Source organism: Euprymna scolopes, chromosome 20, assembly GCF_053919585.1.
Source record: "Euprymna scolopes isolate OS-2025 chromosome 20, ASM5391958v1, whole genome shotgun sequence".
Classification (NCBI taxonomy): Eukaryota; Metazoa; Mollusca; class Cephalopoda; order Sepiida; family Sepiolidae; genus Euprymna; species Euprymna scolopes.
Window position 1 is genome coordinate 18343525 of NC_136501.1, and position 25535 is coordinate 18369059.

At 36.4% G+C, this 25535-nt stretch overlaps 1 protein-coding gene across 3 annotated transcripts in view; it reads left to right on the plus strand.

Annotated features, from left to right (window-relative positions):
- Window positions 1-1145: 1145 nt before the first annotated feature.
- The window catches only part of LOC145241344 (glutathione gamma-glutamylcysteinyltransferase-like), a 54738-nt gene continuing 30348 nt past the window's right edge, over window positions 1146-25535 (plus strand). Inside the window, exon 1 of one of the 3 annotated variants that reach the window (XM_080104199.1) lies at window positions 1146-1968. The gene's annotated coding sequence lies outside the window, so the exon portion shown is untranslated. Of the gene's footprint in view, window positions 1969-18531; window positions 18814-22094; window positions 22270-25535 lie in introns of those variants that run through there. The other 2 variants (XM_080104197.1, XM_080104198.1) reach the window with 2 other exon arrangements.

The following is a 25535-nucleotide window of genomic DNA, read 5'->3' on the forward strand; positions in this document are numbered from 1 at the left end:
TTTTTGATTCAATTTAAATTAAATTTTTATACCTTACTTTGTAAAATTTATAAAAGTGTACTTTGAAGATAAATAAATTTCAAATTGAATCTTGTACCTTTATTTTTAAAGCCTATAGTAAAAACATTTTGTTTAACAATTTTTATGCTTTGGATGAAATGCTTTTCTAACTTGTATATATATATATATTTATATATATATATATATATATATATATATATATATATATATATATATATAAATATATATATATATATATATATATATATATATATATATAACTACTTAATTTACTCACATAAAATTAATATACGAAAGTAAAGATTTATGCGTAAACTTTAAGTATTTACTTCAAAAGTACTCAATACGTAGGTAGAGCTAGTTAGTAATTTATAAAATATATATGGCGATTAAGCTACACTGAATATTCCGCGTTTCATCCACTCTAAAACTCTTCAGGCTTATGCGCGAATTCTGTGGTTGTTTATCGTTTTTATATGCTCCTCTTCTATTGAGATTTTAGTTAGCCAATCAGCTTTCTAGTATCCACCGTGCCCTTCCTATCATATATATATAAATATACAAACTATATGTTACATATTTAATACACATACCATTATTTCATTACAGTGGATAAGTATACATACATACATGCACACATATTTACACACACACACACACACACACACACACACACACATATGCATATATATACTGATATGATGGCAGCAAATTCGTTCTCGAATATTGCCATTACTTGATATTGCATTAAAAAATTGAAACATGAAGACAGATCAGTAATGAACCGCACAAAAGTGGCTTTTAAGCTCGGCCAAACTCTGGCATTCTTTGGCACACATGGTGCAGACATGACTGCCACTAGCAGCACTTCTTGATGGTCACTTCTATGAACATTCAAATGCCGTTTCAAACCGCCTGCTGTTTTGCACGTCTGCCCGCAGTTGACACAAGACTGTTTTGTGGCCCATTGCATTGATGAGCAGTCTGGTGGCTTATCAGCCCAGCTCTGCTCAGACATAGTCTCCCGCACGCCTCACACTCCAGACCAATTTGGTGTCCTAGCTCATCAACTGCTTCTTGCACATTCCCTTTCCGAATATCACACTTCAGTCGTTCATACTGGGTTCGATCAGCCTCAAACTTGCCCACATCTTCCCGCAAGGCCCTTCTCCACTCTCCACGATCCAAAGCAAGACTCTCCCAGGTTTTCTCATGCATCTCACATTTTTTCAAGTAGGACCTCAAACAATCCTTGAACCTCATTTTAGGCTTTTGAGCCAGACGCCTTCCCTTGGCAAGCTCGCCATAAAGGATTTGTTTGGGAAGTTGACTGTCTAACATCCTTACCACATGCCCACTCCATCTCAGTCTATGTTTGATAATAAGACCTTCAATGCTTAGACATTGGGTCCGTTCAAGAACCTCAACATCACTGACATACATTTGCCAGCACAGACCTAAGATTCACCATAGGCACATCTGGTGAAACCACTCGAGACATCTTAAATGCTTCCTGTATGTTGCCCAAGTCCCACAGGCATAGAGAAGAGCAGAAAGAATGCATGCGGCATAAATCTTGATCTTTGTTGGTAGCGGGATTCCACAACAACTCCACAAACGCTTGTCCAACTTTCCAAAAGCATCGCTTGCTTTGCTGATCCATAATGATGCGTCATCATCCAGGGAACGGGACATACTTAGTGTGCTACCCAAGTATACAAACTTAGTGACAACCGCTATCTTTGACCCATAGACATAAATTGATGGTTCATAATATGGCATGCCTGGCACAGGCTGATACATTAAGACATTTTTTTTTTCAGACTGATAGTCAGCCCCAATGCACTGCAGGCAATCGCAAAGGCGTCCATAAGATGCTGCATATCAGCCCCCGTATGAGCCACCAGATCACAGTCATCTGCATAGAGCAAGTCACAAATCGTGTTGGTGAGTACTTTTGTACTTGTATTGAAGCGCTTAATGTTGAACAACCCCCCCAGTAGTTCGGTAGTAAATATAGACACCATCAGAGCAACCTCTGAATGCCATCTGAAAGACCATGATGAAATACAAAGCAAAGAGTGTGGGTGCTGGAATGTCTCCTTACTTAACACCATTTTCTACTGAGATAGGATCAGCCAGTTTTCCCTCAACGTTGATCACAGCCTTCATAACATCATGGAAGAGCTTTAAGATGGTTAAAAACTTGTGAGGACAGCCACGCTTTTTCAGAATCTCTCACAAAGCATCTCTATTTACTGTATGAAAGGCCTTGGTTAAATCGATGAACACCTGATACAGACCCTTTCGCTGTTCTATACATTTCTCCTGTAGTTGCCTGGCTGTAAAAATCATATCCACTGTCTCTCAACTACTTCTGAAACCACACTGCGACTCAGGCAAAACATCGTTAGCAATGTGCTCCACCATTCTGTCTAGCATGATCCTACAGAGCACTTTACTGACTACTGACAGCAAAGAGATACCCCGATAATTTCCACATTCATCTCTGGCACCCTTTCCCTTGTATAGCACCACCATTAGTCCATCCCGCCAATCCTGTGGAACACACTCATCACGCCAAGCAATCTGCAACAAGTCCGTCAAGCATTGCATCATCTTGGGCCCAGAACATTTAAAGATCTCTGCACGCAACCAATTCAGGTCAGGGAACTTTCTATTGTTCAGCTTATGGACAGCTGCTTCAATCTCCTGGAGAGAGGGAACCTATGCCAAGATATTCTTGACTGGATTGCTAAGAATCGACCTAACAAACTCCTGATCAATGTAAGAAGGCCTGTTCAGGAGGTCATCAAAATGCTCCTTCCATCTATGAAGAATGTTCATAGGGTCTCAAAGTAGATCCTCAAGTGCAACGGAGTGATAGGTGATCTGGATGGTTTGTAAACCGCACGCAATAGGCTGTATAAGACCTTGGTGTTGTTAGAATCTGAGGCAAGTTGTATTTCCTCAGCTTTCTGCCTCCACCATTCATCCTGTATGTTTCACAACCTCCTCTGCAACTCACCTTTGATTGCCTTAAAATTGTCCCTCAATCGATCTTGCGCACCATCTGTCAAACCACCTCCAAGAGAAGCCTGCAACGCCCTGACCTTTGAATCAAGCAAAGCCTGAATTTAATACTCTCTCACATACCTCATAGACAGACTCCCTAAAAGTAGGCCAAGAGTTTTCACAGTCAATCTCTTCCATCTCCTTAACTAGTTTTTCCCTCACAATATTGTCCCTTAGACGGTCAACATTAAGTCGCTTTGGGATAGCCACACCAGGTCCCTTCATCTTGGGCTTCACAACAAACTTAACTTTTGCATGGATCAACCAATGGTCGGTCCAGCACTCTGCAACATGCATGACACAAACACTGCAGATATCCCTTATCTCACGTTTTCTAACTAACACATAGTCTATCAAGTGCCATTGTTTGGAACCAGGATGCACTCAAGTCGTCTTGAATTTGTCCTTCTGCTGAAACATGTGTTACCGATTTTAAAACCCATCTCTGAACAAAACTGCAACAACATCAAACCATTGCTATTACACTTACCCACTCCATGTTTACCCAGCACATCCCAGGTTTCACAATTTCTTCCCACCCTAGCATTAAAATCTTCAAGAATGACGATCTTGTCCGCAGAGGGAATGCATCTAACTATGCTGCACAATGCAAAGTAGAAAGCAACCTTTTCACCTTCTGTTGCATCCATAGTGGGTGCATAGACTCTCAAAAGAGTTGTATAATGACTACTTACCAGAGGTAGCCTCATAGTCATGATCTGGTCACTCACTCCACGGGTAAGTTCTTCCAGGCTTGAAAGAATTGATGCTTTTATAGTAAAAGCCACACCTAATTCCCTCTTACATCCATCTGCTCTACCACTCCAGAAAATGGTATAGCCCCCAGCCAACTCAGAAAACTGTCCCTTATCAGCCAGCCCAGTCTCAGATAGCACAACTATGTCCATGTCATAACGTTGAAGTTCCTTAGATACAAGAGCAGATCTATGCTCTAGATGCGTTATTGCTGACGGCAAGTCAAACAGCATCCGCACATTCCAACAGCCGATGGTCATTGTCATATATTTCCTCGCAGTAGCATGATGACGACCGGATCCAGGCTGAAGTTCCAGTTCCTTTATTGCCATTTACAGTCATAACTATATTAGCCAAATGCATTAAATGTTTTGCCGTTTTATGCTACATCCGACCTTTTTGTTATCGAGATACACACTGATGATAAAATGTGTATCCCATTTCATATCGAGCAATTCCTGTGCTTGAAGCTTTTTATAGTGAGGAAAGACTTTGCACGAGTCAATTCCACTCTCTGAACAGTTGTCACATTGAACCAAAAAGAGGAGCAAGACAACATAATTGGATGCAGCAGTCGCCGCAGGTTTTATATCAGGGTTTTCCTTATAGAGAGGTTGCCTTCACCACGGCTTATGGGAGTCCTTTCCACCCACCCTATATACCGATATATATGCATACGTACATACACACATTATATATATATATATATATATATATATATATATATATATATATGTATATATATATACAGATTTACAGAGTGCAACAAGAAACTTGTCGCCCTAACGAAAACAACACTACAACTTCATTTTAAAATTTTTCTTGAAAAAATCAATTCATGTAACTTGATTATGTAGTAGAGCTGACATCTATTCAATGTAATCGTCTTCAGCCTCAACAGCCGCCTTGATACGGGTCCGGAACTGGGAGCATGCCTTTCCCACAAGCGCCAGCGAGAGCTCGGCAAATATTCGGCAGATGGTGGCGATCAGGCTGGCTTTGATGTTGTGAGAAGTCATGTTGGTGATGTTCTTGATGTATGATCAAACGAAGTAGTCTAGCGGGTTTAGGTCGGAAGTGGAGCGCAGACAGTGAGAGAAGGGTACAAGCCCTGGTCTCTTTGGATTTGTGTTCAGGCACACACTTTCTTTTTTATTCGTTTGTTTATTGAATTCTGTTCACTTGGTATAATCCAGCGGTTTCCGTCGTCCACCAGGTGTTGCTTAGCAGGGGAAATATATCTTTTCTGGAAAAAAAAAAAAAAAAAAGTTTGTATCATTTTTTCCTTTTTGTGTTTTTGAAGTTTGTAATCGGAATATTTAATCAGAAATGATTACCTAATATAATCATGGAAGCCATGTTTATTTCAATCTTTGGAGCGTTCTTTTTTAAATGAGGTTTCATGCATTCCGGAATGGCAGACTATGTTCTTGTCAGCTAATGAGATTGTGTGAAATGTGAGGAGGGAGAAATCATTATATTTTGGGATAGATATAAGGAAAGACTATGGTGTATGTATAAATATATGAGCAAGAAAATTAAGGCGAAACTCCATATATGACCCTAATGCAAAAAACCTTCCGGTGTCGAATGGTAGTGGGAGTAGTACTTTTTTTTAGAGGGGGAAAAAAACAGCTACTTCCATTGTATATTTGTGAGAGCGTGATGACGTCACTTTTAGGATTTAATGTAATGTTTTAATATTACAAATTAATGTGTCTGAAATGTTGTTCTATAATTAAATAAGGTAATGACTCATAGTGTAAACCTAATAAATTTGCATGTGCCATTTGTTCTTGTAAACCTACGGTATTTTGGCCCAGAAAGGAAAAACTGTGCCTCCTTTTTTTTTTTTATAATAATAATAATAATAATAATAATATATATATATATATATATATATATATATATATATATATATATATATATATAAAACTATATGCTACATGTTTAATAGATATACTATTGTTTCGTTGTAAAAATAGTTAAATAAGATATTGGCTAATAGTGTAAACAAAATAAATTTGTATGTTCCATCTGTTCTTGTAAACCTACCTACAAGTCCAGAGGAGAAAAACTGTACCTTTTTTTTTTTTTTTTTTATTATTATTATTATTATTATTATTATTATAATAATAATAATAATAATAATAATAATATATCTATATCTCTATATATATATATATATATATATATATATATATATATATATATATACATATATATATATGTATAAACTATATGCTACATATTTAATAGACATACTATTGTTTCATTTTCAAAAATCTATGGTTGCATTTTAAAATCATAAATAAACAACAAACGAAATGAAAAATGAATCGATGTTTTGATTTGTTCTTTATTTTGTGAGTTGTTGATAATCTGCAAGGAGACCATGGTACGTCTCTTAAATATCTAACATATAGATTTTATATAAATACTTTGTATTTTAGCGCTCACATCTGCGATTGAGCATTTTATTGATTTCTTTTCAACCCATCCCGACGCCCTACACGCACACACACACACACACACACACACACACACACACACACACACACACACACACACACACACATATATATAATTATTACTAATAAATATTTTAATACTGACAGACACTAGTGTTTCATCTTTTCCGGAATCATCAGTGCAGAGAGTTACGATTACAGCCGGTCAGGAGATTGAAACTCGGCTACAAAGCTATCTCTGACTCCATTAGCAAGAAACACGCCACACGGCCAATATTAACTCGAGAAATACAGTTGAAATTAACATTTATATAAATGTCAAGATGGTGAGAGTGATCTTATTGATGCTGGTCACGTGTTGGGAATGTCACACGATTGTTGGATGACTATTGGGCTAGATCTTGAAGGATAGGTCATGCTGACCATTACCGTTTTACAAGTATTTTAATGGAATGTGCTCTGATTAACTCATTGCACTTGTACCCTCTCGACATTCATACCCCCAACAAACCCGCTCAGCAACAAAATCTCACCCCTTCACTGTTGAGGTCCCGAAATGTCAGAAAGTTTTCTACTCTGATAGCTTCTTCCCTAGAACGGCTAGATTTTGGAATTCCCTTTTTGCTATCTGCTCCCCAAACTGTACTGATATGCAGAAGTTCAAATTAACGTAAACCAACATTTCTTTTTTTTTTTTTTTACATAGGAATCATCACTCATCAAGGCCCAGAGGCCACTCGAGAATAAGGGTTAAAGAGTGAACAGTAGTCAATAGGACAATATCGGAGTAATTGTTGGAAGTGTAAATTTGGTACATTGGATTACTTAAGGGGAACGGCTCATCAAGAACTTGTTTATATTGGACTTGAAGACGGCCATATTGTAGTCAGCTGGAAAGCAGGCCAACGCAAGAGTTCCACAGGTGTGCAGTTCTAAGAAAGAAGCTTTGTTCATGGAATCTACGTTTAGGTTTAGGCACGGATGAAGAGGGAAATTATTGATAGTGTTTTCAGCTAGACGAGTATTTCTCATGAAATTTTGACGGGGGGGGGGACTATAGGTTGGAGCTCAGACGAGCACTTGCTATGAAAATAACGATAAAGCAGAGACAGACTTGCAACGTCTCTTCTGTGCGAAAGATGTTGCAGGGAAGAGAAAAGCGCATCTCCTATGAGGCTACGACGTCTGTTTTTAACTCTGTCAAGGCAGGATAAGTCCTTTCTAGCAGCTCCTGTCCAGATGTGGCAACAATGCTCCATCCTTAGATGTACCTGGCTCTTATATAGGTATAGAATTGCATCAGTAGTGAGATATTTGCAACAGATTTGATGTACGTGTTTCATTTCAGATCAGGAGTAATCTTAATCTTTCTTAGGCATGGTCTCAATTAGTAGCCCTTTACGTCGAAGTGGCAATATGCCTTGTTTGGGGCGAAGGTGAGTAAAAAAAAAAATGTATAGTTATCCTGACAATGAGAGGTAGAATCAAAGACTTGTAGTGAATGATTTATATTGATAGGGACAGCATTCATCTTGAGATGGATGAATAGAATGCTAGTATCTAGTCAGGAAAGATGGACATTATGAGCTAGGTTGACAGCTGGACAAAGGAAATTGGTAGCTGGACAAAGTCATTAGAAAATCAATGTGCACAAGGTTGAAATAAGAGAGAGGTGCTAATTTAATAAGGTTTCAAGACAAGGCATCACATATAAAGCCGATATCTGAATATATAAATCCCACTTGTCTGTTTAAATGTATGTATGTATGTATGTATGCATGTATGTATGTATGTATGTATGCCTAAAACTTCCGACAGAGGCGACGGACTTTCACGAGATTAGTATCGTTTTGAAGCTCGACCCTTCGGACGACAAATATAAAAAAATTGGCTAAAAACATTAATTCCTTCACCCTCAACTGGACAGTTTTCTACAAGGAGGGTCGATTATTTGCGTATCAGTAGAAATGACTTTACTAATTTCAATGTTCTGAACTTCTGGTCGCGTCATGTGGTAGAGGTAAGACGTCAGGTTTTCTTTCACTTTCTTTTCCACCTTCATGTCACGGGTTCAAGCCTGCCTGTCTACCACCACTATTTTTTTTTTTGCTCACCCCCCCCTCCCCAAACCTGGCACCAAGACTAGTCATATATAAAGCCGATATCTGAATAAACGGTTATTGAGTACCTCAGAGGCAAGGAGTGGAGTTAGTTTTGCCACCAAACGTCTGTGCTCATGAGTTTCGTCCGACACTAATATGTGATATAAGGCTGTTTCATGTAGGGAAAACCAGCTCCCTCAAAAGAACATTTGGGCAGGTGTAAAAATAGCTAAAGACAGATTCACTGACATTTTCTGATGACCAACAATAAATTCCTTTCCTTTTGAAAGAGAGAATAAATCCTGGAAGAATGTCTTCTTAGGATCAAACCAAACTATACCTTAGAAAAAATATAATACTGTTTTTCATCCCAAACAAGTCATATTACCATTTAGAACATAAGGAGTTACTATTTGGGATCGGGTCTAACACGGGATTGTAGAGAGTTGAGCAGCAAGACGTTTGTTCACATTACATTTAAACTTCTGCAGGTTAGTATAGCCAGAGAAGCAGGAAACAGAAAGGGAATTCCGAAGTATTGCAGTCCGCAGGAAGAAACTATTGGAGTAGAAAGCTTTCCAGAATTTAAGAACCTCAACAGTGAAAGGGTGGGATCTTGCTGCTTGCCGGGTTAGTTAAGAGTATGTAAGTTAAGGGGGTAAAAGTGTTACGAGTTCATCAGAGCAAATTCCTGTAAAGTACTTGTAGAACAGGTACAGGGATGCAACATTGTGGTGATGGGAAAGAGTGAGGGCCTATTAGATTTTTTTCCAGACTTTTCTAAGAGGGAGAGACTAGTGGTAGATGCACCAGCCCGAATGTGGCAATAATACGCCATGCATGGGCGAATTGTGGTTTTGTAAAACTATAGGGTGAGAGTAATTCAATGGTTAAGGTTGGGATAATGTTAAGGTAATCCCTAGGTTGCCAGAATGATGTTGAAGTTTGTATGAAATGAGGTCGTACACATCTGCTTTTGTTCTCAGCTTCAATCACTGATTACGTGTGAAATCAGACAATCTAGTGAAAAAAGGTTAGAGATAAAAATTGTGGCAGTTAATTGTCGAGCCATGATAACGTAAGCTGAGACATTACACTGGAATTTTATATATATATATATATATATATAGTGTCACTTAGGGTAATTTCTTTCTTCACTACATGTTGAAAACCTATTTCTGAATTATATATAAAGAATCATATTTACGCTTTCCATGCCTAACAAACCCTCATCATTATGAACAAATAACACACTTCTTATTGGCATGTAAACGAAATTCACCTTTAGCTCCTGGCTAACAGCTTCAGCACGTGGACTTAATTACTTAAGATGGCGACATCTTTATGCACTTACATCCAAATAATCATTTGAACTCTGCCAGATTCATGAACTTTTTACATCAACCTAGGTATGTATAGTTACAATAACATTCTCATAGTCCACAGTGTTGAACATGTGTTCACGATCTAGTGGTTTGTGGAGGAGTAAAGGTCAGTGAGGGTTGAAGATGTACATTGCATGGAGAGAGATAATGTGTGAGGGATGTGATGGATGTATAGTGCAGGCTTAGAGACATGCTCAGGTTTGATGGGTTCAAGGGAGGATTGGATCTGGACAGTGTGAAGTGAGAGGCTTTGACAGTATGACCACATTGGAGGAGTAGATGACAATTCCTGGGTTAGTGGGTTAGGGTCAGTCCGCAGGGGAAGGTTAATGAGGGGGTGACGGGGGTGGACTTGAGAGAGGGAGAGACAGATAAGGATCTTGTCAAAGATGGATTAGTTAGGAAGTTAATGAAGCCGTCCAACACAGGCCAGGAAGTAAAATGGAGGTTACTGAATATTATGATACTTATGAACTCATGATAACGTTTTCGATGTTTGACTTAAGGATTGTCATCACAATACTTTATCTGCCAATGTTGCATTGCAGATACACAGAGACAAGACGACATCTATAATAGAAGAGAAAGACAGTGGAGCTGAGAGATAGATGTGAAGAGAAGTGTAATGAAAGTTCTTTAAACAAGAGGGAGATGCATCATCAAAGAGGGAGGATATAGTCAACCTGTGGAAGAGGGCTTTCATACAAAGTTTTTTTTATACAAAACGATGGGACTGTGTGATAAACTTAAAGACAAAACACATTACCTTGTGGTTGAAAGACGAATGAAAACAAAAGGCTTATATAGCAAATACAAAACGTTTATTCATCCAGGTGGTGATTGAAATTTGATGCCTGCTAAGTTGCTACATTGTCATCTTTTCCTGACTCCTTCACTTCCTAAGGAGTTTCAGCTAACTTTGCCAGTCTGCTAGACTGACTGCTTCTCTCTCTCAGACTCACTCGGACTCTCTGACTGACTGACTGTTTTCTAGTCTAACTTAAGTGTATATATTAATACTATACTTCTTTGTGACGTCAGCATGCGAACCAAACATAACTAACCCTAACCCTAATCCCGTGCACATGCCCATGCTCATGCTTCCAACACGTGCCCTGGCAACACAAGTCCCAGATTTTCTCTGTGTACATTCTTTAATTCTATTATTCCATTATTCCTGCCCGATTCAAATTAAACCGACACAGCAACAATCGATAACCAATAACCTCTGTTGAAAAAAGATGTTGGAAAATGAAAGAAATGAAGTTGGAAAAGACTTTGTCACTTCGCTTGTAACTAAATAAAAACAGTTGTTGCATATCAGTTCAGAAACGATTTTTTGTTTTAAAATGAGATTTCTGTGAAGTTTAATCAAATAATTTATGATATCGTTTGGTCATTACATTAATCGAAGAAAATTGCTAACAATTATTGATGTATATGCAAAAAAAGTTAATTTCCAAATCATCACAGCCTATAACTTGTCTGCCAATTTTATTATATACTAGCTGAAGTACCCGGCGTTGCCAGGTTGTATTTGATATATTTGAATATTCCGTCCTCATACATAATTATCAAAGTGATTAAACAAAGCCTTAATTCATAATGGCTTCTTTTTCCACATCCACCTATGAGGTAAGAGCATTAGGTTCGTTTAATTTTATAGAGGTCTCTACTCTTTTTTTAGTTTAATCTTTAATCTTTTAGTCCTTTTTCTTTCAAAATGTGATGTAAGAATTGCAATTATTATTTTATATCATAATGCCTTTTATATCTGAAACTGTTAAATCTCCTTTTTTGTTTTAATTATTTAATGTACAAAATATATAAAGATGACATTAGTAATCTATTCTGTTAATGAAATAATTCAAATTTAGTTTCAAACAGTGCATATCTGAACACTGATGCATATACATATAGCATTAGTTTTGAAGAGCCTCTGCATAAATAACATTTTGGGTTTGACCTTAAACAGGTGTGCAAATGTAGAGTTTTTTAGGACTTTCAATGCATGAGCAACCAACATACAACTGGCTATTAGAAAAGCAATGTGTCTGAGGATTAAGTCCCACAAATTTGAAGCTTTCTCCTTGAGCTTTATTTATAGACATGGCAAAACTAATTTTTATTGGGAATTGCAAACGCTTGAAATGCAATGGCATGTCAGAAGAAAAAAAGGGGTCCGAGGAATTAAAACAGTTTCGCTTTAAAAATTTCCAGTTATTATAGTGGCTTCCAAAACATTTTTCAAACATTTTATTGCTAAGCGTGTGCCATTACACAGTTTAGGTGGATTAAAATTTCTTAACTGAAGCTCCTTCCTTCAATATCAGGTTATGATGTAGCATTCCAGGTGGTTGTAAAGAATTCTACAGGGAATTCTACTGTCTGACTTTCATTACTCGATTGATAACTGTTGCAAAAGATTATAATTGATCATATCAACAGAAACATTTCTAGGGGCCAAAATTGCTCTTTCATGAAGCCATCCAACATTGTAGAAATGTTAAGCAATATCTGGGAAAACCTCAGTCATCAGGTCACCAACTGAATTTACCGTCTGGCCACATGGTAATTCGTGCAATTGAAGATCTCTATTCAATGTTATTGAACGAGTGTCAAGAAAAAGGAGGTGATTTTAGGAAAGTGCTGCAGACTGATCATCAAATAAATGTGTCCTGATAATAATATTCTCCAAACTGAAAATCAAAAACGTGGTTACCATGCAGTAGTGCCAGATTTTCATATCACATTTTAAATGGAAAGAAAGAATTCAGGACAAAATCAAACGCTCGGTTCCCAAGGACAGCAACATTTTGTTATCGCAAATAACGTTTTGTTGGACCTATCTCTCTTTTTTACCATTCTAAGAGTAACTTATAGTAATATCATAATTAAATATTTATAATAGTATTGGATTATTTTGGAATATGATGTGATTTCAGAGTTCTGGTGTAGGATGATTTCGGAATATGATGTAAAATGAACAGAATTATACATACAATATTGTAATGACTTGGCAACTGCCACTTGACACTTCTACTGGCATGAGGTGGATAAACATAAAATTTATTGTTTTGGTGCAAATTCAAATTTTATTGAATTTCGTTTAGAAATAATGGTCAAGAGAACTTCTATTTATGTTTGAATAATTGCTTTCGTGTCACCTTTCATTGGTTGATTTCAGTCTTGTGGCGGTAAATGTCGACTTTTGTAGGTCTTCGGGTATGCTGACAATGAATATAACAGTTAAATTTGGGGCAGATAGGTCGTTTACTAGATATGAAAATATATGATATCCAGCATAAAAGCTAATATAATCCTTGGCAGCCATTTTGTTTGCACAATCGAGTAGTTAGAAATGTGCATACATGTAACTGAGGCAGATAACAAATCAAATATTTTTTCACCCCCCCCCCCCAAATGGAAAATATGGAGTGTTTGTTCCGAAAGCTGTTCTTAACATATGGGGGTTGGGGGTATTTATCCTGAAAGCTGTTGTTAACATGGGGAAGTTGGACGTATTTATTTCAAAAACCGTTCTTAACATGGGGAGCATGGGGGTGTTTATTTGCAAAGCAGTTATACATGCACGTTACTAATTCCTCAGTTGTGAAAAAAATGGCTGCCAAGCATTACATTTGCTTTTACGTTCAATAACAAATGATTTTATATCTGGTAAAATACTTATCAGCCCCAAATGTAACTATAAAATTCGTTGTCAGCATACCCGAAAGCTTATAAAAGCCGGCATTTCGAATGTGAATGGTGAGTTGTAGCTATGTAAAAAAAAAAAAAACACTAAAAAAATTGTGTTTTAGTCAAAAAGACCAATTATTTAAAAAGTGTCATTGAAATTAATATTTGTTTTCTCAAAATGTAATGAAAATTTCTATTTTGTATTAAAATAAATCTGTATTTCGTGTTGTCATAATTTTCTTAAGAATATTTGAATTCAGTAAATGTGTAAGGAAAACTTTCCAAAAAACACACGCATTTGAAAACTTTAGAATTTTGGTTTAAAATTAATATTTGTTTATCTAATCGATGAATGAATAAAAAAGAAAAGAAATATGAGGATTCGTCTTCGTCTTATTTCTTTACAAAAAAGAAAAGGAGAAATTATTTACAGAAAAAGAGAGAAGTTATTTAAAGTAAAGGGAAAGCTATTTAGAGAAAAGAAAATTATCTAAAGGGAACAGGAGTAATAATTTAATTTAAAGAAACATAACATTATTAAAGTTAGGCTAGACTATAAATATTTCCAATTTAAGAATCTCGAGCAATATTTACGTTGGAAAAAAAAGAAGAAAAGAAACGCAGTAACCTAACATTAGCCTATCAAAACTGTATTAGAATTTGTCCCCGAGAAGATTTAATTCAGAAAAGTATGAATTTTTACATTGAATTTTGTCTTTGTTCTGTAAAATATCATATCGGCAAGACGATGTATATTTGGGAACCCTTGTTGCCGTGAATGCCTTGTTTAAGTAGCCCGCTCTTGCCTCTCATGTAAGCAGGCGAGTCTACTCCTATTGGGGGTGTGACATTGTGGTCTAATGTTTTGAGGCTCTGGAGTAGTCGTGTGATGTTCCCCATGTTTGTGGGGATAGGTTCCTGGTTGTTGCATCACCCTTCTGCTATGATGCACCAGTTGGTCCTCCTCAACCTGCATCATCCCAGGGGATGCTGTGTCATCCACCTCCATCTGTTCTGGCAGAATGTCGGATGTTTCGGGCTGGTGTTGATCCGTATCAGTGGTGGACCATTCTCCCGGTATTTTGGGCCCTGTTAGGTTCTCTATAGTATCCAGCATTCTTGATTTTCTGATCCCTGATTTTCAGTTCCTGAAGTGGGTGACATTTAGATTGTATTCCTTTTCATTCCATAAGTATCTTTTTGCCATCACTGTTTCCCTATAATTTCTCTCCAGCGTTTATGTATTCGATATCGGTCTTGGAGTATTGGGAGATGGTCCTTTATCACTAGGGGTAGGCTATAGAAACAAAATTTTTCAAATAAATGCCAAAAGTGGCTTATTACCTTCATTTATATGTAAATAGATGGGAACAAGTGATTTTGTTCAAAACAGGTCAAAATTGGAGGGTCACTGGCCCCAAACGTGATTTGACCGCGTCAACGCGTGAAAATGGCCCAAATTTCGCCCCCGAACACACTTAATCATTTATTGAAAGCCACAGGGTTCATTTTTTTACTATAAATGCATTTGTATCATTAAATCTAACATTCCCATTGGCTATCCCACAAGTATAGGGTTTTTTAGGGTATCTCAGAGTCCAAAATGGGTCAAAATTACCCCAAAATTAGCCAAAAATGGTCGGAAATCACGGATTTTCCAAAATGCACCTTCCATGGGCCCAAAGACTCCTCTACATGGCAGAAACTGTTGGGAAATGCTTGAAGCAGGCACTCTCCTAACTTTTGCACTGTTAATGAGGGGTATAAGGACCTTTAAAAGGGGCTAAATATGGTCGATTTAGCCAAAGAGAGTCAAAAAGTCCCTAAGAATCAACATAGGTTGTCAAAAAGGGGCTTAATTTGAGTTATAGATGGAAAATTACCAAATAAGGAAATGTTTTCTTTCTTTAACAATGCAATGGCATCTTTAAATAGACACGATAACATTGCATTGCATTAATTGTGAATTTGATTGAACTTTGCTTTCTTTTTCAGTTAGTAAAATGCAATGAACATGGCTGGTATAGCAGGGCAGTTGATGAAGATTATAATTACGATGATTGGACTTATCTTCTGCTTGATTCTCTTCCAACTGAGGCTGAATGTGTTCAAGCTGTGCAACATCATGCTGCCAAATATGGTACTACGACACAGAAAAATCATATTCACCAGTTCTCCTTGCGATTACTACAATTGTGGCAGAAAGCCTTTGGAAGTGATGTTCGTTATGTTACAATACCTGGGATAAAACATAAACTTGATCGATCGCTAAAAATTTACGACAAAGATGTCTACAAAGCAAAGGGTTCCAGACGTGTGAATATGATTAAATGGAAACGAGAGCACCATGTCCTTCTCAATATACTTTCAAAAGATGTGAATCCTGATGAATTTGATGTACATGAACGAAAATTCTTTGTCGATCAAAAGTCTCTCTCTCGCAAATGGCTCATTGACACTTTCCACGTCGATATGGAACATGAACGGTTTCTGGCAGAGGAAGAACTGCACAATCGTTTGGATTTGGACGATGATCAATTTGAAGTGGAGGATATAAGTGACCAATTGCCAGAGCATGATACCTCAAACAATTTGAACTACTCATTAAACAGATCGGGTACAATCCGTAGCACTGTCCCATGTACCGAGATCGCCACCCAAACACATGTCACTTACATACAAGAGTGTTTATAGGAGCCCGATGAGATATAATACCTGCATTATGGGGATTATCCGTGATTTTCGTTCATTTTTGGCTAATTTTTGGGTAAATTTGACCCATTTTGGACCCTTAAGATACCTTGAAAAGCCCTATATAGGTGGGATAGCCAGTGAGAATGTTAGATTTAATGATATAGAGCCATTTATGGTCAAAAATTGCACCCTGTGTGGCTTGGGAGGTGCATTTGGGAAAATCCGTGATTTCCGACCATTTTTGGCTAATTTTGACCCATTTTGGACTCTGAGATACCCTAAAAAACCCTATACTTGTGGGATAGCCAATGGGAATGTTAGATTTAATGATACAAATGCATTTATAGTAAAAAAATGCACCCTGTGGCTTTCAATAAATGATTAAGTGTGTTCGGGGGCGAAATTTGGGCCATTTTCACGCATTGACGCGGTCAAATCACGTTTGGGGCCAGCGACCCTCCAATTTTGACCCGTTTTGAAAAAAAATCACTTGTTCCCATCTATTTACATATAAATGAAGATAATAAGCCACTTTTGGCATTTATTTGAAAAATTTTGTTTCTATAGCCTACCCCTATTATCACGCAACCATAGAGTATCATCGCTGGAGACATATGTAGGTCTTGTACCGGAGTGTTGCGATGAGTCAGTAGGAACCTAGCTGCCCAGTCATGGCATAGGCTACCGCAACTGTCCGTGCTATTAATAAGTATCCTTTTAGCCATTTTAATGGCCAGTTCTGCTCTCCTGTTGCTTTGAGGGTAATATTGTTAGGGATTTGTTCCTAGATTTGGTCTAGGGGTAACGGAACACCGCAAACATCTATATATCTATAAAAGTGAACATGTCAGTGTATCTACGCAATAACTCTTCATTCTTAAGAATTTATCATATTTATATTTTAAAATCCATTTGTTTTTAAATAAAATAATTTTTTTAAAACGCCTATTTGAAAAACGCGCCATGACAAAAGTATTTTACGTTTTTATCCAAAACCGATAATAGTTTTTTTTTTTTTAATTGTTTTGAACTACGGATGGGCATGAGGGAAGTAAAAACCACACTTCGCATTAGTTGTCTAGCCTTGACTGTGAAGAATATGTCTTCCCATAGTTTAAAAATAGTCAAAGTTTACTTATAAGATTTTGCCTGTAAAAAAAAAAAAAGGCACTCATGGAATTTTTTTTTCTTTTCTCAAAGAAATACATAAAGTTTTGATTTATTATATTTTCATTCTTTTTTGTCGAGTGAAAATTTTTTTTTTTAATATCTAAAAAAAGAAACATTGAATGAAATAGAAAAACGTTGTCGTCATCGTCCATTACTTACTGGACAATATAAGCAGAACATAGGCTTCCAATAAAAAAAAAAAAAAAAAAAAAAAAAAATCAACGTGGTTTAAGAAAAAAAAGTTTTACACTTTGGACTTTACAGGTAAATTTCCAAAAAAACACTTCCTTTTTTTGTTGTTTTAATTTACAATATATTATTTATTGATATTTTATCTTCAATTTATGATATATAAAACTTTGGTACATAAATTAATTATTAAAATTTTAATAGACATTTCAAAATGGGGGGGGGGGTGAATTTACAAAAAAAGTTTGTCTAAAATATTATATTCGGTTTATTGGAAAGAGTATAAAATTTCACATTGACCCTGAAAATATCGTAAAAAATTAACCAATAGAAAAAATTTTGATAGATTTTTAAAGTTTAAAAATTGGAAAAAAGTAACTCGTAAAATTCAATTGATTTCATTACGTAAAAAAAAATGGCTGCATGAAGGCACGCCGGCACTTTGTAAACAGTTTTTTTGTTTTTTTTAAATAAAAAAATAATATTTCTATTATTTTTTAAACAACTTTAATAGTTTATTTTTGAAATATATTCCATAAAGAAAATAAACAACCCACTTTTAAACGAGAAATTACGAGTTTTTTTTTTTATATTTTATTCGCAGTTTCGTGTTAGGGGTGTCAAAAATTCCTCCAAAATTCTGATACATCTACACTATCACATGCTGCTCCACTGCTCCAGTGCTCCTGCTCCACTCACTGCTCCAGTGCTGCTCCACCCTATTGCTTCAATCGTATCTCCATGGTAACAAAATTTCCGAGCAAATCTTGCAATAACTCCGCCATCCACATATATTTTCTCCATATTTTCTATTTACTTTACCTATATTAAAAACCGGCCTCCTGTCCAACTTTGTCTTTATGGGGAGATAGTTAAACTGGGACAAAATTGCCAAGAGATTTATTTATATTTTTAAATAAAGTGGTCGACGGATTTATCTCCCCTGTTGAAATTATGAATTTAGAGTTATCGCCCGTGACTTTTTTTTTGTCGCATTTTACTATTCACCTTTTATTTTTTATTTTTATTGTTTTTGCTATATATTAATTTATTTATTACACAAACATCAATATTTAAGTAAAAAAAAAAAAAATGTTTAGAGATAATTCTCAAGCAATTTCGCTGTAGACTACAATATTGCAATACAAGCTACTGGTTTTTATAACCGGTGGGCGAAGGGAAATAGGATGCGGTCGTTTCCGTTGTCTTTTAGTAGAAGTTAGGAATTTCACTTTCTCCACTGGCCATAAAGTAAGTGCGCATTTTTACATTTATATACCAGCAAAAGTACCCGTCGTTGACTGGGTTAAAAAACAGCCTACAGAAAACGGACTCTGATTTATTAAAGTGGTTGTAAAGAGATAGCTTCGAATTCGGGGGTATCAAAAATCAACAATTTTCAAATTTGATGTTGTCTTAATTCTAAAGCTCCGGCAAAAGTTCTGTTTGAAACGAAACGGAACTTTTTCGCCAGAGCTTGTTGAAAACTAAATCGAAAGTTAATGTTGAAAGAAAAAAACGAGCAATTGTTCAGAATATGGTCCTAATTCTTTTCATAAAAGCACAACGTAACTAACTTTATTTGTAACGGATAATTTGGTTCATTAAATAACAAAACAAAACACGCATAACCTGTTGCTTCATGACACCTCATAGAAAATAGACGGTGTTAGCGAACTTGCCGCAGTGTTGCCAACTGAGATTTTCAAAACCCGCTAGATTGGGGACATAAAATCTCCAGAAAATCGCTAGATTTTTTACTTTTCATAACCGAGATTTAGAAAACCCGCTAGATTAAAAAAAAAACAAACAAAAAAAAACACTAGATTTTAACTTCGTACCTTATATATAAATTTAGTCGTTATGCAGAGTACGGAGCGTGCTTTTTTAGATATGAATTTAAAGTTAAATTCAATTTTTACGGTATCTTTTGTTTATTAAATTGTTAGGTAGAAGTTCAGAATAGTTAACAAAAAAAGCCCATCCTCCCACGTTAAGAATAGGTTTCTAAATAATAAATAATAACGTTATTATTTCAGTGCAATCAGTATGCTGCATAAGTACCATACATTTTTTGTTTTTTTCATAGGCATCACCATTTATCAAGGCACAGGGGCTACTCGAGGATAAGGGTTAAAGAGTGTACAGTAGTCAATTAGACAATATAGTAATTGTCAGTAATATAAATTCAGTAAATTTGTTAACTTAAGGTGAACGGCTTATCAAGAACTTGTTTACATTGGACTTGAAAACAACCATATTGTAGTCAGCTGGAAAGCAGGAAAACGGAAGACAGTTTCACAGGCGTGCAGTTCTAAGAAAGAAGATTTGTTCATGGAATCTATGTTTAGGTTTAGACACAGATAAAGAGTGGGGGGAATTATTGATAGTGTTTTCAGCTAGACGAGTGTTTCCTGTGAAAGTTTGACGAAGGGGGAGCATAGATTGAAGCTCAGTCGAGCACTTGCCATGAAAATAATGATAAAGCAAAGACAAACTCGCTACATTTCTTCTGTGAGAAAGAGGTTGCAGGGAAGAAAAAAGGACATCTCCAATGAGGCTACGAAGTCTATTTTGAACTCTATCAAGGCAAGACAAGTCCTTTCTAGCAGCTCCTGCCCAGATGTGGCAACAGTACTCGATCCTTGGACGAAGTTGGCTCTTATATAGATAGAGAATTGCATCAGCAGTGAGATATCTACTGGATTGATAGAAGGATCCCACTATTTTTCCAGCGGTCTTAGCAACAGATTTGATATACGTGTTCCATTTCAGATCAGGAGTAAAGGTCAAGCCCAGAAGCTTATCAAAGCATGAGGCCTCCCCAAGACGAGAGCCATTCATTTCAATTGATGCCAGATGGGGATCAGATTTTATGATGTAAAGCTAGAATCTTGGTTTTAGACGCAATAAAAGTAACCAGCCACTCCTTTCCCCATTGTACCACGTGCTCAAGATCAGAGGAGAGAGAATCGGAGAGAACTTTGTCTTTTAGGGTCTTAGATGTGCTACCATAGATAGTAGTGTCATCAGCATAAATGTCTACGAATGATGTAAGGATATGATTTGGAAGATCATTAATGTAAATCAGGAAGAGAGTTGGGCCCAGGATGGAACCCTGAGGGACTCCAGCATTAATACTGTGAGCTTCTGATTTTTGCCATCAACTACTGCTTTTATGAACCTATCAGAGAGAAATGAGTTGATAATTGAGAAGACATTTCTAGCTATACCATAGCTGGAGATCTTGTTAAGTAAACCTTTATGCCATACCCTATCAAAGGCCTTTGATATGTCAGGAGCAATTGCCCTAGAAAGGTTGCTTCCGTTGAGAGATTCACTAATCCTATGAGATATAATTGTAAGCACATCTGCTGTAGATCTAGCAGAATGGAAATCATATTGAGTGTCAAACAGTTTTGTATGTATGGGTGCTAGTTCTGGTTAAAGTTTTTTGAGTACTATAATTGGAATACCATCAGGACCGGTTGCTTTACTGGAATCAAGGTTTTTGATTAGCTTGGCAACATCACATACTGATATTTTTATATCACATAGCGTGTTTTCTGATACAGGAGGAAATATTGGGAGTTGGCGGCCTTGGTCGCAAAGGGTAGAATTAGCTGCAAAGTTCTTGGCAAAGAGTTTAGCTTTGTCTAATGCTGACGAGATTACCTCAGGTTCATTGATGATAGTTGGGATAGAGCACACGTTTCTGTTCAGGATTCTGTTTGCTATTTGCCAAACTAGTGGGAACCAAGCCGCTGCTCAGCTACTTTGGACTTGACAGACTGAGCATACAACTCTTTGAGTATTTTATTACTTTTTTACAGTGGTTGCTGACAGTTCTGAAAGCAGCTTTACTCTCAGTACATCTATTACGTTTGAAGCAATGGAAAAGGTGATTTCTGTGCGCAATGGCAGCAGCACATTCTGGAGAGAAAGACGGCTGGCTGTTAGGTTTTTGGAGGAACTTTTTCGAGGGTATGAAACGGTCAATACCTACAATTAACCATTCTATCAGGACTGATACTATAGAGGACACGTCCTTTTTAAGCATGGAATATAGAGGTAGATCTGATATAAATGTACGGAAGCTATCCCAGTCTGGCATAGAATATCGATCTACTGTACTTTTTACATTTTATTTTTATCTTAATTGATACAACAGAGTGGTCGGAAGATCCAAGTGGAGACAGAAAAGAAACTCCCTAACACACACACACACACACACACACACACACACACACAATAAATTATAAGTTTCAAATTATATTCCTTGTCGAATAATAAATTGTAAATTCTAATTTACAGAGTTTAGATAAAAAAATTCAATTTTTTAATTAGCTCCAAAAATGATTGTCAGATTTTATTCTGACAATCTTTTTTCGCAGCAGTAACAGGATAAAATATGAATTATGGAAATATGTGCAGATATGAATTTGTCTGTTTTATTTATCATTTTGCGAATATTAATGTATCTGACTTTTGCAAACAAATAGTACTTTTTCACAAATATTAATGTTTTTTTTTTGTTTTTTTTTTACACGGTGGTCACCACTTATCAAGGCCCGGAAGCCACTCAGGGATAAAGGTTATTGCAAGTACAGTACGTTAGTGTGGAGATTTGATGAAGTGTTTCCTTAAGGAGGCGGTTCATTAGGAATTTGTAAACGTTGGACTTGAAGACATCCAAGTTGTAGTCAGGTGGGAATCCTATTTAAAAAAATAATTTTGCTAAAAATAAAGAATAAAAAATGCTAGTTAAAAAATGATATAAACTTGAATTAACATATTTTTTTTCTTGGCAATAAAAAAATGAAACAAACAAGACCACAAGTTAGGGATCCTATTTCCAGATTGTTATCATTGACTCTCCCAGTTTAATTTGTGTTTTCTCTTATTGGTAAGTCCTGAACCCTTATCTATTTTGAAGTGTTCACTTCACACCTACTTGGCAAAATTTACAGTTGAATATTAAAACACTGAACTTTTTTTTTTTTAGACTTGTCTTCGCCTGGCCGCCGTTAGCTGTGTATATCTTATATACTAATTAATGTTTGTTTGAGTTTTTTTTTTTCGGTTTCAATTTCTTCAAAACGAAATCTCCAGATTTTAGAGGAAAAAACCGCTAGCCGCTAGATCCAAAATTTACCCGCTAGATTCCAAACGAACTCTCCAGATCTAGCGGGGAAACCCGCTAAATTGGCAACCCTGCTTGGCATGCCTGCTGAAAAACGTTCCACGATCTCTTGTTTGTTTCATTTCAATATTGTCTTTAATAAAACGCTGTTCACTGATCTGAAGGAAATAACTATTTTACTAAGACATTAGCGTAGTGAGCCCCACTTTTTGGCCACTTTAGCTCCCTATTTCGTATGCTTGTTTTTTCTTGTGAAAAAAAAAAAAGAAAAAAAAGATAAATGTTATCTTACGATACAACAGAACCCGACCAACCACTCTAATTTTTTTCTCTTTTGGCAGGATGGAGTTTGGGTGGAAAAATAATCTCGAACTTGTAAACAATGAATACCCTTTTTAATGATAAACAATGTTGGAATTTTTTTGTACCAATAATGGTGCATCCCCTCCCCCCCCTGTTTGCATTTATTATTTTTTATCTGGTTCTTATATATGATTTTCTGTATTTCGTGTCCTTTATGATTTTTAGTTTCGTATATTTTGGGTTTGTACAACACTCCCTTTAATTTGGAGAAAAGAGAAATGCTAGCTCCGTGATGACGTCACGAGCCCAGCGCGTATTTCGCCCTCTTTTGAAATTTTGCTGACGTGGAGATTGGACGTTTGTTTCATTGCCCGGTGCTGAAGATGGAATTTTGACGAGCCTCCTTCAAAGAAGAAAACCCGACAAGAACCCCTGGGTATGTGACGAGACAGACTTCTGAAAACTATCTACGTGACTACGGTTTTGCACATATTTTAGAAGGAGTGGAATTATTTTAAAGAAAATACCTTATTTTACGTGACAAGGAATTTTGGAACCTCCTACAAAGAAGAAAACCTGGTAAAAAAAACTCCGAACAAGCGACGCGGTCCTGCTTCTGAAATCCATCTGTGTGTCTACGGTTTGCACACAAACATGGAGGGAGAGAAAATTCTAAAAGGACTTTAAACAAAAAAAAGAAAAAGGCACGTGCCTAACCGGCTTTCAATTTGTGAGTACGCTCCTAAAATTAATTTCATATGCGAGTGTGATTAGGAGATATTATTTTGAATATTATTATTGTATTCGTTAATGGATACACACATCTTCATTATAAGAACCAGTGTTATTTTTTTCGTAATATGTTACTTTGGTGTTTCATAAGTTTAATGCCCGCAAAGGGAAAAATTTGCAATTAATTTTATTGTGAATAAAGTCTCTTCTTCGTTTCAAAGCAAGACCTTTATATTTTATTCTTTACCTCCTCCCCCTCTTTTGTTTCATGCTTTTTTTTTTTTCAAGTTAGTTACTTTAGCGTCGAATTCATCTGGAAGCAAGATAAAATTCCGACAACAATACTAAACAATAAATAGAAATAATAAATTATCAGACTTGTTTAAGTTTAAACAATATTTTTTTGAATTTTTAATTCAAAATTGAATCACGTGATTATTATTAAATCACGTGAGTAGTTATAAACGATACAAATTAATATTAAACGCGTGTTATCTCTTGCAATTTATTATTTCTCTATTACAAATTTGAATTTATTAATTTTCACATGTATTCTCTTTTAAGTATTTTAAATTTTACTTTACACGTTTCAATTAAAAAAAAAAGTTGAAATTTATTACTTTTCCCTTATAAAGATGATTGTGCATAATGTACTTACATTTGATCAAATGAAAGAAAAGAAATGGACTTTTACGTATTTATCATTAAAGAACGACATGATCACAACAGCAGCCTCTTTGGGGCTTGTAATGAATAGTAGTTTCCGCAACAAATGTGAAAAACTTCAATTCTTATACAAAGCTTCAAAAAAGATAGATGGATTTATTTGGAAATGTCCATCTTGTAGATCTGCCAATTCTGTGAGGAAGGGCTCTTAAAAACAAAAAAAAAGAAGCCTCTACAATTGCATAAAATTTTAATGGTAATATTTTATTGGAGTCTAGAATTACCGAATGCCATTATAAGAAGAGAAATAGGTGAGGCAGATTCTCATACAATAGTTGACTAGATGAGTTTTATCCGTGAGGTTTGCGAAGATCTTAATCATCCTATTATGCTTGGTGGGATTGACGAAATAACCAACAAACCAAAAGAAGTAGAAGTAGACGAGTCCTACTTCTTTAAACACAAATATAATAGAGGACGAGTCAAAAATGGTGTCTGGTTATTTGGAGCCGTCAAACGTGGATCAAATTTGTGCCATATTACCAGAGTTGACAGCAGGGATTGGAACACATTATTTCTGATAATTATTATTATTTTTTTTTTTTTTATTACATTTTCACCCCAAACAAGGCACATTGCCACTTTAATGTAGGGGGCTACTATCAGGGGAAACATCTACTGGGGTACTATGTAGGGATTAGGGCAGCGAGATGTTGGTTCACGTTGCACTTGAACTTATGCATGTCAGTACAGTTGGGGAAGCAGTGACCTGGGATGGAATTCCAAAGTCTAGCAGTTCTGGGGAAGAAACTACTGGAGTAGAAAGATCTTTTACATCTAGGGATCTCTACAGTGTGGGGGTGGGATTTTGTAGCTTGTCGGGTCTGTCGAGGGTGTTCACGTCGTGGGGGCACAAGTGCTTGCAGTTCTTCAGAGCATTCACCATTATAATACTTGTAGAACAGGCAGAGGGATGCAACGTTTCGACGATGGGACAGAGGCTGAAGTTTTGATGCCAGTTTAGGGCCTATCAGATTTGCGACTCTCTTTTGAACCCTGTCAAGGAGCGAGAGACTAGTAGCCGATGCACCGGCCCAAATATGACAGCAATACTCCATACATGGGCGAA